This window comes from Chrysemys picta, chromosome 14 (assembly GCF_011386835.1).
Source record: "Chrysemys picta bellii isolate R12L10 chromosome 14, ASM1138683v2, whole genome shotgun sequence".
Lineage (NCBI taxonomy): Eukaryota > Metazoa > Chordata > Testudines > Emydidae > Chrysemys > Chrysemys picta.
Genome location: NC_088804.1, coordinates 36,336,126 through 36,355,440, shown reverse-complemented (window position 1 = coordinate 36,355,440; position 19,315 = coordinate 36,336,126).

Genomic DNA, 19,315 nt, shown 5'->3' with positions numbered 1-19,315 from the left:
GAATATTTACCACATTAAAGGGGAATTCTAGCTGGGGGTTTTATAATTAAGTTCCAGTGTAGAATGGACATATTGGGTCAAAATTTCAGGCAGCAGATTTCTAATTTTTCACTCAACATTTCTTGTGACCCTAGGCAGTATCCTTATTTGCAACAAGCAAAAAGGCATTTAAGTGCCAGCTAGATTAGTGCACTTTTGACTAACAAATTTAATAATATTATGATAGAAGGTGTAATATAAATGCAAGGTACTATTTGAATAAGAGTAATGAGTTTAGCCTCACAAATCCCTGTGAGTTATGAGATAATTGAGGGGCAAGGATTTTCAGTGGGGTCAGTCTGGCTGGAGTTAGGGTCATAAAAAGGACCCTGCACACATCCTTTTGTAACACTTTCACCTGCATGTGCAGATGAAAGCTTCTAACATCTGCACATAAGGATGATGGAATTTTCAGTTGTAGAAGGTATGGTGATGGGTATTCATTATTATTGTTGTTGATAAAATATCTTTTATATATCACTCTTCATCTGTAAGATCACAAAGCTCTTTACAAAGGAAGGAAGTATCATTATTCCCAGAGAGGCAAAGGGATATGCCCAAGGTCACCCAATAGGTCACTGGAAGAACCAAGATTGGGACTGGGTCTCTTGACTCCCATGCTAATGCCAGTTGTATGCTCAGGCAGAGTAAAGGCTGGGTTTTGAGTATTAGGCGCCTCAGAATAGATCCTCAAAGATATTTAGGTACATAAGCTCTGTTGAAATCATAATTACCTTTGAGGATCTAGGCCCTAATGACTCCCTTAAAGCTGCACAGGAAGTCTGTAGCCGAAGCAGGAACACATTCCAGGTTTCCCGATTTCCCACCTCATCTGCTTTCACCAAAAAAACATCCTACTTCGCCATGCCTGTTTTGATGCACAAATGTGGGTTTTGCATACACAGATGGCCCACACACAAACAAAGAAATGTACGCCACTTATGTAAAAATGCTGTTAAATACTTTGAAAAAGTCATGTGGACACTTCGTAACACTGTATGTTGCAGGAGACCATGTTCCTGTCAACTCACCCCCTTGATTTATGGCAAGAATGATCGAATTATTCCTGACAGATCAGTGTCAAGTATTACTCGGGGTAGCTCCAGTGATGGCCAATTCCACTCCTCCTCTCCGCAACTTCTTATATTGCTGAGCTGTTCTTCTAGATCAAAAGATTTTCCTAATATACAAACGTTCTAGTCTGAAGCTTAAGTCCATTATTTCTTGTTCGGTACTGACTGATTAATGAGAACATTTGATCCCTGTCCTCTTTATGTAATCGTGTCTCCTCCTTGTTCTAGGACAGGGGTCGGCAACGTTCGGCAACGTTCGGCACGCGGCTCGCCAGGGTAAGCACCCTGGTGGGCCGGGCCAGTTTATTTACCTGCTGACGCGGCAGGTTCGGCCGAGCCAAACGTTGCCGATCCCTGTTCTAGGACAACTTTCACATCTCTTAAAGGTGCCTGCAAGGGGTTTAAAACAATTGGTTTGGCTCTTTCTTTCTTGATGGTGTATAAAGAAAGTCCAAATATCCCCGCCCCCCATACACACTTTTCTTGCTGCTTTTTACCTTAGAATTAACTCACAAATATTGTAATGTACAGGGAGAAGACACTATCAGGTTAGATAACTGGTGAATCCTCCAGCGGTGGTCACCATGTTCCATGCATCAAGGACCTTCTGCAATTAGCCAGAGCAGCAGGATGTAGATAGCTAGGCCGTATATGTTTATGTATGGTTAGTAAATGTGGTTGTCTGGAACCCAGCTGGGCTGCTGGGTTTCTTATAATTTTTCTTAAGTAGAGAGCAAAAGACACAAATCTGATCTGTAACTTATCTATTAAAAAATCCTAGCTCTTTCTCATGGTGGTTGGTACTCTTTATGGACTCAAGCCAAACTCCATTAAACTCAATGGGAGTCTTTGTATAGTTTTCAATGAGAGTTGGAATGGGCCATCTGCAAATGGTAGCTGTAGTGGGGGGAAATGCACCTTCCTTTTAATTGCTTGTTTCTGCAGATTTGGCAGTTATGCTTTGTAGGCTCACTGTCTGGTTCCACAAAGTTAAAACAAGGACATATTACCAAGTTTTAGCCAATACCCAAATTACCTTTGATATGGTTCTTAATGATGCTTCATTCATTTGTCAAAGAACATTCAGCTATGAGACTCAGATGAGCAGGGTATTAGAAGCCAGAAATATTCCATTCTGATTTTCAGAAAGGTGACAAGCCGCAGGAGGGCTGCGGGTGGCCAGCATGCACTGGTTAGGTACCAAATTGCAGTCAGGGAGATGTGTGGTGGAATCAGGTTCAAGCCAGGTCAGGATACCAGGAAGTCAGGGTCAGGCACTGAGTTGCAGGCTGGAGGCTAGTAGCAGTCAGGGACAAACTGGGGTCAGGAGCTGGAATCAAAGGTTCACAGTAAGAGGTGGTCTGCAGAAACAAGCAAGCAGTCTTCATCATTGCTCAGACAGCTCCCTTTAAAAGCTTCATGGTTTATATACATGGGGGAGGGGCAATCAGTGGGCTCCAGGAGGCCACCACTCAGGCCCCACTGGATGGTACTTCCTGCAGTGTCTAGTTTCACAGGGTCCCCCAGTGGAAGCCCAGACTGCGCTACCAGTGGTGATGCAACAGCGTTAGCAGCCCTGCACCTCCATGGTCCCATGTTTCACTCTGGCAGGTGCTTATATCCCTTGTATAATCTGAATGACTGAAGCAATAAGCCTCTACAGCAGCCTATATTCTAGCTCTAGCCCATTGACAGTCTTTAAAATATCTTCACTGTAATTTGGCTCAAAACATTCTTTTTAATATCTTGTATTGATTTTACATTACAGCTCCTGTGGAAAGAAACTTAATGCAAGCTTATGCCTACGTTACCTATATACAAATAAATTAAACATATTCTTTTAATTCCCCTTTTTTCTTTATTGCCCATCATGTCTGGATGCCAATCATATATATATAATGAATTGCATTACTGCTTAGGATATTTGCAGTTGCTTGATTGCATCACTGATTTCTATTTATTAAAATATAATAAAGATGAATATTGAAAAAGATACTTCCACACTTTTTTTTCTAGTTGGGAGGCGCAATCAAACAGAGTACACTGATTGCTGCATCAGTGGCTATAGAGATTTATTGTTGGCGTTAGCTTGTGGAAGAGGAGACAGTGATTGTATTGAGATTGTTTTGGTTGGTAGCTGTCATCTCGGGAATAGATAACATGATGATTTCCTATGCAGAGGGAAGGTGCATGGGTCTCTCTGAGGGGTCAGGCACCCAGCCTCCCTGTGCTAGTCTCTGCTAAAGAGAAACAGCCAACCACATCCACCTGGGGATGATTAATTGGATAAGTAGCTGGATGGCAATTAATTTTTATACGGAACCCCTGGCCTTATAAAGAGTTATGAGTGCTCAGCAAGAGAGGAAACTGCAGAGGAGAGAGACTACGAAGCTCTCCAGGCAGGGAGGCCTGCATGACCCCCTGATTCAGCAGGGGAGAGACTGCAGAGCTCCCAGGCAATGGAACAGCCTGCTGACTTACAGCAGAAGGAGAAGGTTTGTTTACACAAACATTTGGCGGTTGAGTAAATAAACTAGACCCCTGTAGGGGCATTGTTCACTTGTGTACAAGCCTCATTAAACTTACTGAAAACCCACTAAGGGAAACCGAGGGAGGGATGTAACCACAGTTCCACACTAGGCCACCAGGGGGTGTTCCAGGAGTGAGTGCCCACCATTACAAAAGGATTATGAGCCTCTTAGGCCTTGGTTTAGAAAAGAACTTAAGTCCACACATAAGCACATGAGGCCTCCCATTGACTTTGATGGCTCTATTGCATGTGTAAAGTTAGACACATGCTTAACTATCCTGCTTAATCGGGAGTTCATCCCTGGCTGTCACAGACAAGCTTTTCTCATGCTAAGGGCAAGTAGTAGGAAGGTGACTCACAGCCTTGGTACCCCTGGGAAGCGCCACAAGTGGTATGGGTAGCACAGGGGTCGGCAACGTTCGGCACACGGCTCGCCATGGTAAGCAACCTGGCAGGCCGGGCCAGTTTATTTACCTGCTGACGCGGCAGGTTCGGCCGATCGCGGCACCCACTCGCCGCGGTTCACCGTCCTGGGCCAATGGGGGCGGCGGGAAGCCGCGGCAATCACATCCCTCAGCCCGCGCCGCTTCTCGCCGCCTCCATTGGCCCGGGACAGCTAACCGCGGCGAGTGGGTACCGCGATCGGCCGAACCTGCCGCGTCAGCAGGTAAATAAACTGTCCCGGCCCACCAGGGTGCTTACCCTGGCGAGCCACATGCCGAACGTTGCCGACCCCTGGTGTAGCAGAACATATGCCACCTCCCCTCCCATGGCTCACATAGGGGATGTGGCTGAGGGAAAAGGAATGTGGCTAGATCTTCCCTGCAACCCAGTGATCTCTAGCTGCCATCGTAGTCCATAGGGACTATTGGAAGCTGGCATAATGTAGAACAGCTCTAGGGATGCTAAAACTGGTGCTGGCCACTTGTGTGGGCACATAGCCAGTCCAGGTTCAAGGAAGGACAAAGCTGACTTAAAGCCACATTGGCCCACCTCTTGCAGTGCTGGGCTGTGTGCTCCTCGGCTGTAGCTGAGGATCAGGTTGTGGTGTCAGTTAGGGTATGTCTACACTACGAGAGTAGTTCGATTTTACTTAAAGCGAATTTGTGGAACCGATATTACAAAGTCAAACGTGTGTATCCACACTAAGGACAGTAATTCGACTTTGTGAGTCCACACCAACGGGGCAAGAGTCGACATCGGAAGCGGTGCTCTGTGGGCAGCTCTCCCACAGTTCCCGCAGGCCCCGCTGCCCATTGGAATTCTGGGTCGAGCTCCCAATGCCTGCTGGGGCAAAAAATGTGTCAAGGGTGGTTTTGGGTAATTGTCATCATTCAACCCTCACTCCCACCCTCCCTCCGTGAAAGCGCCGGCGGGCAATCAGTTCGCGCACTTTTCTGGTGATTGACAGCATGGACGCCACAGCACCGCGAGCATGGAGCCCGCTGCAATCATGGCTGCAGTTATGGCCGTTGTCAACACCTCACACCTTATCATCCACCTTTTTCAGAGGCAGATGCTGAGAAATCGGGCGAGGAGGCTACGGCAGCGTGGTGAGGACATTAAGTCTGAGGGGGCACAGACCTCTCACAAAGCACGGGACCCCGCGCCGTGAACATCATGGTGGCAATGGGTCATGTTGATGCTGTGGAACGGTGATTCTGGGCCCGGGAAACAAGCACAGACTGGTGGGACCGCATAGTGCTGCAGGTCTGGGATGAATCACAGTGGCTGCGAAACTTTCGGATGCGTAAGGGAACTTTCCTGGAACTTTGTGAGTTGCTGTCCCCTGCCCTGAAGCGCAAGGATACCCGGATGCGAGCAGCCCTGACTGTCCAGAAGCGAGTGGCCATAGCCCTCTGGAAGCTTTCAACTCCAGACAGCTACCGGTCAGTCGCGAATCACTTTGGAGTGGGCAAATTGACCGTGGGGGTTGCTGTGATGCAAGTAGCCAACGCAATCGTTGAGCTACTGCTCTCAAAGGTAGTGACCCTGGGAAATGTGCAGGTGATCATAGATGGCTTCGCTGCGATGGGATTCCCAAACTGCGGTGGGGCTATAGATGGAACTCACATCCCTATCCTGGGACCGGCCCACCAGGCCAGCCAGTACATTAACCGAAAGGGCTACTTTTCAATGGTGCTGCAAGCACTGGTGGACCATAGGGGACGTTTTACCAACATCAACGTCGGATGGCCGGGCAAGGTTCATGATGCTCGCGTTTTCAGGAACTCTGGTCTGTTTAGATGGCTGCAGGAAGGTATTTACTTCCCGGACCACAAAATAATTGTTGGGGATGTGGAGATGCCTATAGTGATCCTTGGGGACCCAGCCTACCCACTAATGCCCGGGCTCATGAAGCCCTATACAGGCACCCTGGACAGTGAAAAAGAACTCTTCAACTACCGGCTGAGCAAGTGCAGAATGGTGGTGGAGTGTGCTTTTGGACGTCTGACGGGGAGATGGAGAAGCTTACTGACTCGCTCTGATCTCAGCGAAACCAATATCCCCATTGTTATTGCAGCTTGCTGTGTGCTCCACAATCTCTGTGAGAGCAAGGGGGAGACCTTTATGGTGGGGTGGGAGGTTGAGGCAAATCGCCTGGCTGCTGATTACGCCCAGCCAGACAGCTGGGCGATTAGAAGAACCCAGCGGGACGCGCTGTGCATCCGGGAAGCTTTGAAAGCTAGGTTCCAGAGTGAGCAGGGTAACCTGTGACTATTAAGTTTATTTAAACAGAAGCTGAACCTGCCCCCGTTTCTTTACCCAGTTAATGTTGACTATCCTCTCCAATTACCAACCCCCTTCCCCCCCTTCCAACACACCTTTAAAAATAAAATAAATGAAACTTTGTTCATTAACACCGTTTTCTTTATTAAGGATTTTGTGGTAAAGTGTTGAAACTGGGACGCAGACTGTGGTGGGGAGTGGGTGTAGTGATGGAAAGGATGCTTCTAAACTCGAGGAATGACAGGCTTCTGCTCCTAGAGCGGTCCGCAGTGGTGGACTGGTTGTTTCAACGGAGCCTGCCACCCCTCCTTTTTGGGACTCTGTGTGTGGGGGTTATGTGACTTTGTGGCGGGGGAGGGCGGTTACAGATCCCCTGCTGTGTGGCTCTGTCATCCAGGCTAAGGACCGCTGCATAAGATCTGTAACCGCCCTCCCCCGCCACAAACTCACATAGCCCTGACACAGAACATGAAAGCCACCTCCCAGACTGACCAGGGTGCCTAGTGACTGCAATGTGTGTGTGACCTTCTGCTGAACCTGCCCCCTTGTCTGTACCCTGGTAAAGGTGACTGTCCTCTCCAATTACCAACCCCTTTCCCCCCCCTTCAAACACACTCTTCTCTAAAAGAACATGATGGAAACAGTAATTAACAGAAACATATTTTTTATTAACAACTACACAGTTAGGGGATGAAACTGGGACGGGGGCTTGGGTGAGGTGCTTTTGGAGTGAAGGAAAGGACTTAGCAAATCTTTGGGAATGAGAGTCTTCTGTTACTTGAGCAGTCTGCAGGGGTGGAGTGACTGTTTTCACAGCCCCTGCCGCCCCTCCTTCTTGGGACTTTGGGTGAGGGGGGGATGGGACTTTGTGGCGGGGGAGGGCGGTTAGAGATAGAATGCAGCAGGGCTCTGTCATTCTGCCTCCGGTCCTGCAGAACGCTGGAGCGTGTCCCTTTGCTCCCTCATTAGTCCAAGCAGCGTTTGAGTCACCTGCTGGTCTTCCTGCCGCCACCTGTCCTCCCGTTCGCTGGTATTGCAACATGTTCTCCCTCCACTGGGTCTGCTGTGCCACCTCGGCTCGGGAGCAGCCCATAAGTTCTGAGAACATCTCGTCCCGTGTCCTTCTGATCTGCGCCAGCCTTTGGGAGGGGGATGCCGGGGTAGCTCGGGAGACACTTGCAGCTGTGGGATGGGAAAAAGGGAGTGAATTCCTCACAAAGATACAGTTTTGTGAACAATGAATATAGTCTTTCTCTGTGAACAAGACCATGCACAGCATCTATCACATGCGCACTCAGTACAAGGTTGAATTTTCGGCCTTCCCATTAAGTGCTTGGGGTCTTGCAGATCACACAAGCGGGGCCGGACAACGGAATTCGGCTAGCAGGTGGACATGGTAAGCCGTAGACTTTTGGCTGCTTAAAGCTTAATTTATAGCAGTGCCCTCCTTTCACGTTTCAAGCAATGCTCCTAGCGTTGGCCAGTTCCTGCTGCCGGCAACCCGGCCAGCATGAACTCTGCCCCTGTCCCAGCCCCCTCGCGGCTGTCCCCGGGAAAGATCCCTGCATGCTGCCCCTGTCACACCTCCACCGCGTGGCTGTAAACGGCCGGTTACAGTTATGTAAAGGAACAGGCAATCAGTCCCAATATTAACATTCCCCTAATTCAAAGCAGGTCACCATGAGTGATATCACTCTGATGAGGATTTCGGAGACAGAGAAAGACCGCATGCTGCGTGAATGCCAGCAAGCACCAGGGCCGTATGCCGCCATGCTTTGCGAGGCAATGATCCCGGAGTACTTGCTGCTAGCCTGGCGTGGAAAAGTTTCCTACCATGGAGGATGCAATAAGGCCACTCTCCTCAGGAACCTAATGGAAAGGCTTTCACAATACCTCCAGGAGACCTTTGTGGAGATGTCCCAGGAGGATTTCTGCTCTATCCCCGGACATATTGACAGAATTTTCCAGTAGCTGCACTGGCAAGGACTAAAAACTAAAGCGCCTAGGGCAAACTCATCATGAAAAACCCATTGTTAAGATACCATTCCTATTCTGTTCAAAATAAATGTTTAAAACACTTACCTACTGATCCTTCCCCTGATTCACGGTCTGGGTTACCACCTTGGGAGGGTTGGTAGGGGATCTCCGTGAGGGTGATGAAGAGATCCTGGCTGTCGGGGAAATCAGCGTTGAAAGCGCTGTCGACTGCCTCGTCCTCCTCATCTCCTTCCTCATCTTCCCCGTCCGCGAACATCTCAGAGGAATTGGCCATCGACAATACCCCATCGTCAGAGTCCACGGACAGTGGTGGGGTAGTGGTGGCGGCCGCACCTAGAATAGAATTCACTGCCTCGTAGAAACGGCATGTCTGGGGCTGGAATCCGGAGTGTCCGTTTGACTCTTTGGTCTTCTGGTACCCTTGACTCAGCTCCTTGATTTTCACGCGGCACTGCGTTGCATCCCAGCTGTATCCTCTCTCCGTCATGGCTTTTGAGATCTTCCCGTAGATCTTCGCATTCTGTTTTTTCGATTGCAGCTCCAAAAGCACGGACTCATCGCCCCACACAGCGATCAGATCCAAGACTTCCCGATCAGTGCATGTTGGGGCCTTCTTTCTATTCTGCGATTGCATGGCCATCTCTGCTGGAGAGCTCTGCATCGTTGCCAGTGCTGCTGAGCTTGCCACGATGTCCAAACAGGAAATGAGATTCAAACTGCCCAGACAGGAAAAGGCATTCAAATTTTCCCGGGGCTTTTCCTGTGTGGCTGGTCAGAGCATCCGAGCTCGGACTGCTGTCCAGAGCGTCAACAGAGTGGTGCACTGTGGGATAGTTCCCAGAGCTATTAGCGTCGAATTCCATCCACACCTACCCTAATTCGACATGGCCATGTTGAATTTAGCGCTACTCCCCTCGTCGGGGAGGAGTACAGAAATCGATTTAAAGAGACCTCTATGTCGAAATAAATAGCTTCGTTGTGTGGACGGGTGCAGGGTTAATTCGAGTTAACGCTGCTAAATTCGACATAACCTCCTAGTGTAGACCAAGCCTTAGTTTCTAGCAGTGGACCCTTTGATCCAAACGGATTGTCCTCAATTCCTGAAACAGTCCTAGAATTATAGCCCAACCTCATTATGTCATTCCTGCTTGGCAGTACCCAATCAAAAACTGGACAACCTTCCATCTGTTGTTCATCTCCTCTACAGTACAGTGCAATGCATCTAATCCTAATACATCTTCTGAATGGGCTCACACAACACATACCTTAACAGGAAAAATGCATTTCAAAGATGGGCTGAAATGCCGGATCTCTGAAATGTATTTTTCTCCTCTAATGTCGTTCAATAAAAAAACAGTCTCCAAGAATATCTTGTCCTGCTGGTATTTATACCCTACAGTCATCACACTTATCCCTTTCCCTGACCTCATTATTTGGATGGCAGCACTATAGAATTTAATTTTCAGTCTTACAGAAGCAGATTCTCCTTCTATCACTGTAGGTTTCTATTCAAGGAAACTGCTAAATAGGTCCTCTTTTGGTAGCAGCAGACAAAATTAGCTCGTGCACAACCTGATGTTATTCCATCTAGTTGGCTTGACATACACTGTGTATTTCAAAGGATCACGCCTCTACAAGACGAACCCTGTTTAATAAGGACCATAAAAATCTGAGGTCAAACAGTGCCGTGAATTCAGCAACACAATGTCGTATCACAGCACCCGCGGTTGCAGACAGGGGACAGCGTGCAGCAAGAAAACCCCACAGACCTTTTTTGAAATTGCATAGAGGGCATGCCTGGTGATTTAATAATCATATAAAAGTGAAAGAAAGTCCCGGAAAGATAAAAGGTAGAGACAATCCAGACCTGTATGGAAAAAGCTGTTTCCCCAATCCCTTAACACTAATAGAAAAGCAGATTTTCTGTGAGTGGAGAAAAGTGATTGTCTTGACTCCCTTTTAAGGGAAGCAAATTGAAAGAAAGAATTCAGAGGAGCCCATTATAGTCCACGAAGGGGCCCAAGACCGAATTTGGAATAGCCTACGAAGGAGGAAGGATTCTTGTCTTCCCGGACTTTAGCCCTGCCATTCAGTCAAAAAGCAAAGATCTGAGAGCAGTTAACATTTCACTGCAGAAAAGGAGAAGAAACAAGTTTATTATAGCAGCCAAGCACTGAGGAAACCTTTAACTGAAAAACATAGTGTCTCTGAGAGGAGGAGGTTGTGGAAGAGCCTATGTACATAGGGTACACTGGATAAGTAAAAGATGAAGAATTACACTTTTTGATATTGAAATGGCTGTTTTAATTGACTGAACACTTTGTTCCTGGAGCTGCATGGCATGGTAGTACTGAAGTAACGTGCTTGTTAAGGACTCCCTTTTCCTATGAAGAAATTTCAGAAAAAAATACTTTTGAAGTATCTGGAGACTGATATTCTCTTGGACTTGTTATAGCACACAGCATGATGGTGAAAGACAACAGATACCGGCTGTATAAATTCTTCAAATGATTTTCATAGAGTTTAAAGCCAGAAGGGACCATTAGATCTCGTCTGACCTCCTGTATACCAGAGGACATAACATTTTACCCAGTTTCCCTGTATTGAGCTCAATAACTTGGGTTTAACTAAAGCATTGTACCAGAAAGATATCCAGTGTTGATAAGAGATGGAGAATCCACCTCTTCCCTTGGTAGTTATTCCAGTGGCTAATCACTGTCACGGCTCAAAATTTGTGCAGAATTTCTGTTTTGAATTTGTCTGCCTTTAGTTTGCAGCCATTGGTTCTCATTATGCCTTTCACTGCTAGATTAAAGAGCCTTTTAGTACACGGTATTTTTCTCCACCTTAAGGTACTTGTACATTGTTGTCAAGTCACCTCTCAACATCTTTTAGATTAGCTAGATGGAGAGAGCTCTCCATGTCTCTCGCTGTACGGCATTTTCTCCAGCCCTTTAATCATCTTTGTGGTGCCTTACTGTACCCTCTGTAATATTTCAACATCCTTCTTAAATGTGGCCTCCAGAACTGGACATAGTATTACAGTACTGGTCTCACCAGTGCTGTATACAGAGGTAAATGACCAACTCGTACTCATTTCTCCTGTGTTTATTCATCCCAGGATCACATTAGCATTTTTTGCCCAGCTTCGCACTGGGAGCACATATTTAGCTCCTTGTTCAATATGACCCCTAGATCCTTTTCAGAATCACGTCTTTTCAGGAGATAGCCCCCCTTTCTGTAGGTATGGCCTGCATTCCTTGCTTCTAGATGAATAACGTTGGCTGTATTAAAATGCATTTTGTTTGACTGGGCCAGTGTATCGAGTGATCCAGGTCATTTTATATTACTGCCCTTCATCATTATTTACCACTCTGCCAATCTTTGTGTCCTCTGCAAATGTTAGCAGCAGCTGTTTTATATTTACTTCCAAGTCATCGATGAAAAGGTTGAATAACATCAGGCCTAGTAATCTCTGCAGAACCCTCTAGAAATACCCTCCCCCCCCATTCAGTGACGATCCCCCATTGTCAACTCCTTTCTGAGATCTATCAGTTGGCCAATTCTTAATCCATTTAATGTGTTTTATTGATATAGTATAGTGCTCATTTTTTAATCAGAAGGTTGTGTGGCACCTGACAAAAGTTTAAGTATAATATATCCATGCAGTTACCTTTATGAACCCAATTTGTAATCTCATCGAAGGATGAAATCAAATTTGATTGACAAGACCTATTTTTGATAAAACCATGTTGAGTGGCATTAATGATATAGTCCTATCCTTTAATCCTTTGTCAGTTGAATCCCATTTCTGCTTTTCCATTGCTTTGCCAGGGAATGATGACAGGCTAACCCAGAGGGGTGCACTAGGAGACTCTGCAGAGGGGCGCGTCTCAAAGATGCAACTAGCCCTGCAGCTGTGACAGTACAAGGTGAACATCCCATAAATCAATTGGGCGTTCCCAGTATATAGGGACCTTCTCCAAAGCGGACTGAAGCCAATGGGAGTCTATTTACTTCACTGGGCTTTGGATCAGGTCCTCAATATAAGATATTATTGTTATCACGTGGTTTATACTATTCCTTGAATTCAGACCGATGGCACCTCGGCTTCTGGGATTTCACAGGAAGAGCTCCAGGGCAAAGGTTAATGGCTTTTAGCAAAAAATCTCTTTTAAACTGAAGAGATCTCTACCTGGTCTGCCCTGGGAGCATTTATGGAAAGGAAAGGAGGCTCCTGAAGTGATGCATCATAATTGGTTTTGTTGCTGCATAGTGCTTCTGAAAGCTTTAAAATGTGCAGAGACTGTTTTCTGGATTTGGTGACAGCTGTCAACAGTCTCTCCATTAGCAAAGAGGTGACAAACACACGACCCTTATAAGACCAGTTAATGTAAATGTCTTTAGCTATCTTCCGGCATATTATCTTTATTGAAATTCCAGATGTGCTCTCATTTCATAGATCGTATTACCGGCATCACCTGTAGGGCTTGCACCACTGGGTCAAATAACGCACTATATTGGGTGGTCACACTTCAAGTGGCAAGATATGGAGGCGGGCTTGGTGGGTTTAATAGTCATCTCTAATAAGCAAATACGAACCTGTAAAAGGGCCCCATTTCTTCCCAAAGGTAACTACAGCCTCATCGTGAACATCTTCGTTACATTTCAACTTGCATGACAATCCTGCTGAGGTTTAATACAGGACTGGAATTGGAAGGAAAACAATGTTTGCTTTCTAATTGCCCTGCTCATTTCTAGTTTCATCTCATTTATAAAGCATTAAAATGAAATCTTCCCCAAGCAACTGCTTCATAAACCAACATGACAGCACTTAACACTGCTCTAGCACATATGTCTGTCACTCAAATAGACAGCACTGTGAAAACCTGTGTAAGCAACTTCACTCTTCCATCAAAAACCTCGCTGTTCCCCAGTCAAAACAGAAACATGGGTAGAATTTAATTGTTATGAGAACCCATTCCATTGTCTCCATGCTGCAATGCTGGACTAATTTCACTGGGGAAGAGTGGTGTTTTTATGGGGCTAAGGGAACCAGTGTTCAAAAATTACTTGTGATTTATATGTACCAAACAGTACTTCTGGCAGCCTAATTATTCCTTGTTTCATTATCCCTGGATTCCTGGTAGCTGACTGATTCACAGCTTTTACTTTCCCTTGCTCTAAGATAATAGTGGGAGAGGTAAAGCAGCCGCTGTTTTCAGCAATAGCTGTCATGAGGGAAAATTCTGAGTACTGCCTAAGGGAGTTCTTTTGAAGAAAGTCTATTTGATATGCCAGGTTCTTTTGAGGAGTTGGAGAATACTTTGAAAGTCGGTTTAATGATGCTTACTGTTTAGTGGGAGTGAGTCACTGAAAAATGCAGTAGTGGGGGTGTCTAATTCCCGTGCGTCTGGGAAATAGGGACTGCTGGTGAAAGGCTAAATATATGGGGCACTGTTGCAAACAGAGACTTACAATTTCAATGGCTGTCTCTGTAATAAGGTGAACATATAGCAATATCTATCATATTGGCTGAATTCTGCTCTGGGGTCTGTATCCATATTCACGGTACAGCTCTTAGCTATGTATTTTATACATCTGAAGGTTGAGGTACAAACATCAGTCTCATCTTCATTTGTTCTCTTGTGTGTCTACACTCGTGCTTTACTTGGAGTGCAAGTGCCAAGTGGATAAAGTCCAATGAACTAATTTTAAAAGGAAAGACCCATCATGCACCAAACAGGTGTGTGCTTCATGGAAATTGAAGGTGAGGAGAATGAGAATTTGCAGGGAGAATGAGACACTTGAACCATGTGTTCTATTCAGAATCCAGTGGGGTGTTATTGGAAAGAGAATTCAAGTCAAGGACTCCAAAGCCCAAGGAGTGCAGAGTTCATGACTGCTTTGCATATGATGAGGATCTGGGAAGAGGAGGTTAGGAATGAGTAGGCTTTGGAGCTGCATGGTATAAGTAGTACAGTGAGGTTGGGAACTGCATGATAACCAATCATGGTATACGGTGAATGTAAGTTATAGGTCTCATGCTGGAATTTTTGGATGAGGTTCTCTAGTCTGTGTCATGTAGGAGTTCAGACTAGATTATCATAATGGTCCCTTCTGGCCTTAAAATCTATTAGTGTGGTGTTGTGCTGTTTTGAAGTTGTATAAGTAAGTTTGGAAGATTGGTTAGATTTCTGTCATATATATGAAACTTTCATTCGTGGCTGTCAGAACTCATTTCTGCTTGACTTGAACAAGCACCTAATTTAGAAAGATTAATCAGGATTGGCATAGTGGTGATGTCAATTTTTGACGAATGCTTCTTTTTCTCCGTCTTCCACTCTTTTTAAATCACTCCACTTTCTTTGCCAAACTGAGTTGAAAGGGGTTCAGAGTGGGATTCTTCTGTTTCTGGGGGTTTCATCTCTTCATGGGTTTCTCAGTGTTGCTTTCCATTTGTTCATCATGGGATAGCTGTAGTAGCTAAATTAGATTTCTAATGATCAAAGACAGGTTTCTTTTTTAGTATCTTGACTTGTCGGTAAAGTGGCAATAAGAACTGGTTGATAATTTTCCATCAAATCATTTTTATATGGAAAATGCCTTTAAAAAAAAGATGTTAGCAAAAACATCATTTTTTCTTGAATGTTTTCTGTTTTCTTAAAACTAATTTTTGCAGGGTTTTTTTGACAAAACTCCCCCAAAATTCAAGTAAAAATGTTGACAAAACAACAAAAAAAGTGGTTGTCATGTACATTTTGTGCATGGGGAATTTTTTTTCCCCTCAACCAACTCTAATAACAATATTTCCCCAGTTCAGTAAAGGACTTTGAGATCCTCCAATGAAAGGTGTTACTAAAGGGCAATTTATAACCTTATGGACTTCATATTTTACATAGTATTAATCCACCAAGCACGGCTGGTGATCTACCATGAGAGAGGCTACATGTGTGCTGAACAGTAAACACAGAAATTTAGAACTGAGCCCCTTAGTTCTCCCAATGTTTTGGGGTCTATCTGATTCCAACCATCACAAAAAAAATTTTTTTGTGTGCCAAACCTGTGCCTCTTCATACATTAAGGATTCTCAAATTCAGATGAGGTACATCTTCCCACACAGATTTTATCATTCTACTTTTTTTGGTTCTTGTGTAGCAAATAACATCACTTAAAAAGGTAATGGGGTCAGCTGGACCCCCTCAATGTTAGCTAATGGGAAAAATGAAGCAACTGCATTTCCAGTGTCTATGGGGGTCTCTTGGACCCCAACCTTTTACAAATATTTAAATAAAACATGATAGGCAAACCACAGTCTGTTCTTTCTTTAAGTATTCTCAAATTATGCTAACCTGTTAGCATTGGTTTTTGTCTGCATACCTGTTGTGGTTTTAGTAAAGCAAAAAAATCAAAGTAGAGGGTGTCAGACCCCAAATTCCAGCATTGGATTATTTTTATTTTGAGGCAGCAGCTATATGGTTAAATGAATTTTTTAGCATTGTTTTTATCCTCATAGCTCCAGTTTTTGTTTTTGTTTTTTTTTTAAATGCACTTCTAGGGTCTTCAGGGGGGAGGTGTCTTTGAGACCCTGGATAACATTTGCCTCAAGTATCATCACAATTGTCCAGCAAATTGAGTTTCTTTGAAGATAACTGTCAAACTGATTTTCTGGGAACCCGACACTTGCTAGCAAGAGTTTCTGGTAGGGTTCCCAGTTCTCCAGGATTGTCCTGGAGTCTCCAGGAATTAAAGATTATGCCATGTGATGAAACCTCCAGGAATACGTCCAACCAAAATTGCAACTCTAGTATCTGGGGAAACCACAACTGTCAGATACATTTTCTAGCATGCCCACGTTTGACAGAGGATGCTGTTGGGGCAAAGACTTGCTGTTGCATTTCACGTGCACATTGCACATCTGAATGCATATGTGGTTTGGATTTTGTTGACTGGCACTTGGGATAGTAAATCTTTCTGAGGGACCTGGGCACAAAAATGGTGCAGGAAAGGAACACTACAGCCACACCTCAGGCTTCTAGGGAAGTAAGGTCTAGTGTGCTGGGTACTGATCCTGAGCCTAAGAACCGGGGAAGATGTTACGTCTGTTCCAGAGAACAAGACAGAAAAACACATAAAAAATGTGGGAAGTGTAAAAACGTTGTTTGCCCAGAACACGAGTCTTGTATTTGCTCTGTTTGTTCAAAGTAGTAGGCCATTTGCTGCCACTTTGCTGTATTTGTGCTTTCTATATAATTGCTGTTGCTATCTATTTTCATTGTCTAAACATGGGGTCAGTTAGACTTTGACCACCTGTATAGCGTTTAATCATGGGAGTCAGTTAGACCCCAACACGAGTATTGTGTAGCGTGCTTTAGAATCTTGGAAAATTTTAACCTGTTCAGAGCGTTATGGGTCACCGATTACAATCAAGTCAGTTTTAAATGCACCCCAGGTGTCCCCCCCAATTTTGACATAATGGGGGTCTCCAAGACCCCAATACGGAAATAGTTGGGTGATTTTTGGTCCAGTTCAAGGGTTGCACTCTTTGTAGATTACACTGTGATTCATTAGTTAAATCCAGACTCTAGCATTTATTTTTCAATCCCATTTTATGCATATCAAGACTGTTAATTCTCAGTATATACAGGTGTGTCATCTTTTAATTACCAGAGAGTGTCATGCAGCTTCTTTGTTCCATACTTGGTTTTTTTGTTGCAATCTTTGGAGCAATGTAATGTGATTTACATTACAGAGATTTTTTTTTCACCCTGTAGTCAAAATGCTCTCATTGCTGATCAATAGGTAATAGCAAGGACAAAACATCCCAGGTATTCTGCAAGTTCATTTAGAAGTCATACGTGATTTCGGCCTCCTCCTTCGCCTCCTTTCCACCCCCCCCCTTAAATGGGCACCTCATTTGTTCTCTTTCAATCTGTATATTTTTGCTCCAACTTGTGGAGAAGTGTGTTCCCTTCCTCCCCCAACTTTGCACATTGTTATCTGCATATCACCTGTAAATAATTTATTCATACTTGGATGGTTCTATTTATAGCCAGGTAAAGCTTCTCTATCACATTGTGCATCTTCTTTTTAAGCAGAAGGAAATTTTACATTTCACAAAACCCAGAGACTATATTATGGATGTGCGACCTGATGAAAATAAAATAAGAATCAATAAGAGCCTCTGTTTGAAATTTGAAGATGAACCTGGAATGAACTTTTCAGGAGATTCAGATATGTTCAGAGACCTCTTGTCTCCAATATTCTCCACCGTGTGCCCCTGAACTACCTGCTTCTGGAAAGGACAAAGGGCATGATCCTTAGAGCGGCTGAGCACTTCCAAGCATTTCTGGCTTTATTGGAAGTTGCCAGTGTTCAGCTATTCTTAAAATTAAGCCCTGAGGCTAAAGTTCACAATTCTGCAGACAGACAGCACAATCCAATGCACTACTTATATTTCACTTAGACCCTCAAAATTGGACTTATATGAGACATAAGCGGTGGTCTTCTGCTCAGCAGTGATATCTACCCTAAAAGCAGAAATGCCACAAGGAAAGCTTTCTCCCTGCATCGCTAGCCCAAACAGATTAGGCATTTTGAACGTTTATGAGATTTCCAGCCAAGTTTTGTTTCCCCAAGAGATCTGGGTAGTTTGGATAAAGAGCTGCACTTTTATGAACAATGATACTAATTGATTTCAATACACAATGCCATTGATGTGCATAGTACTTTACAGAAACATAAGGAGACAACGCCCCCATGACAATGAGTTTACAGCCCAAATTAAATACACCTCTACCCCGATAGAACATGACCCGATAGAACATGAATTCAGATATAACGCAGTAAAGCAGTGCTCCGGAGGGGCGGGGCTGCTCACTCCGGCGGATCAAAGCAAGTTCGATATAACGCGGTTTCACCTATAACGCCATAAGATTTTTTGGCTCCCGAGCACAGCGTTATATCGGGGTAGAGGTGTATAGTAACAACAGAACTCCCAGAACCTTTGGGTGCCTCTGCAAACTGACCTCCCCCCGAAATTCTATGAGGTTCACCCATCACTAGGCCACATACAGTTCTTGTATCTGATCCTTGTCTTGAATGGTCTATCAAACTGACACCCACCAAACTTGTCATTGTTGTTTATTGTTACGGCTTGTTTAATTTGTATTGATTTTGGGCTTGATCCTGCAACCCTTATTCATTTGAGTAGTCTTCCTTTTACCTAGATGTAATCCCAATAGTTCCGCTGCTCTGACAGAGTAAAGTTGCAGGCTCGGACCTGAGACTGCTAGAATATGCCAGAGATCCCTTCTGTGCAATGACAGTTTTCCCCAGAACGTCCTCTTGCAAAAGCAAAACACAAAGACGTGTCATTTTAACTTGCTGCTTAAATTACTTTTTACAAATTTCATTGAGACGGTTTTAAAAGGGCGTAAAAATGTAATCAAGAATTGTCAACCTGCTCTAAATCATTCAAACTTCTGCTTAGAAAGGGGAGGGGAGAGGGAAGGGAAAGGATCTGCTAATGTTTCTGGTTTGTCTTGTCTCGCTGTGGAAATTATACTTTCAAATATGATGTGCAAGGACCGTGTGCATAATTGATTGATTGGTGAATCGGAGAATGAGGTACCTGTGCTTCACTAGTTAGGTTCTTGGAGTGTTACACAGCTAGAGAGAAGGTTTCAGAATGGAACCCAGGGCTGACAGACACAGGGTGATCTTGGAACACCCCTGGCTCTGAGGGGAGATCTCCGAGAGCAAAGGGAAATGACCACTCCTTTCAGTTCCTTCCCGAGAAGCAGTTGACGGGGAGCCAACTCCTTCTGTTAAACAGTTTTTTATTTTGAAGGAGGAGAAGCTTCTGTTTGCTTTTCTTTTTTACTTTAGCAAACTGCGCTCACCTTAAACCGCACAGATCACACAACAGCCAAGCAAAAAAAAA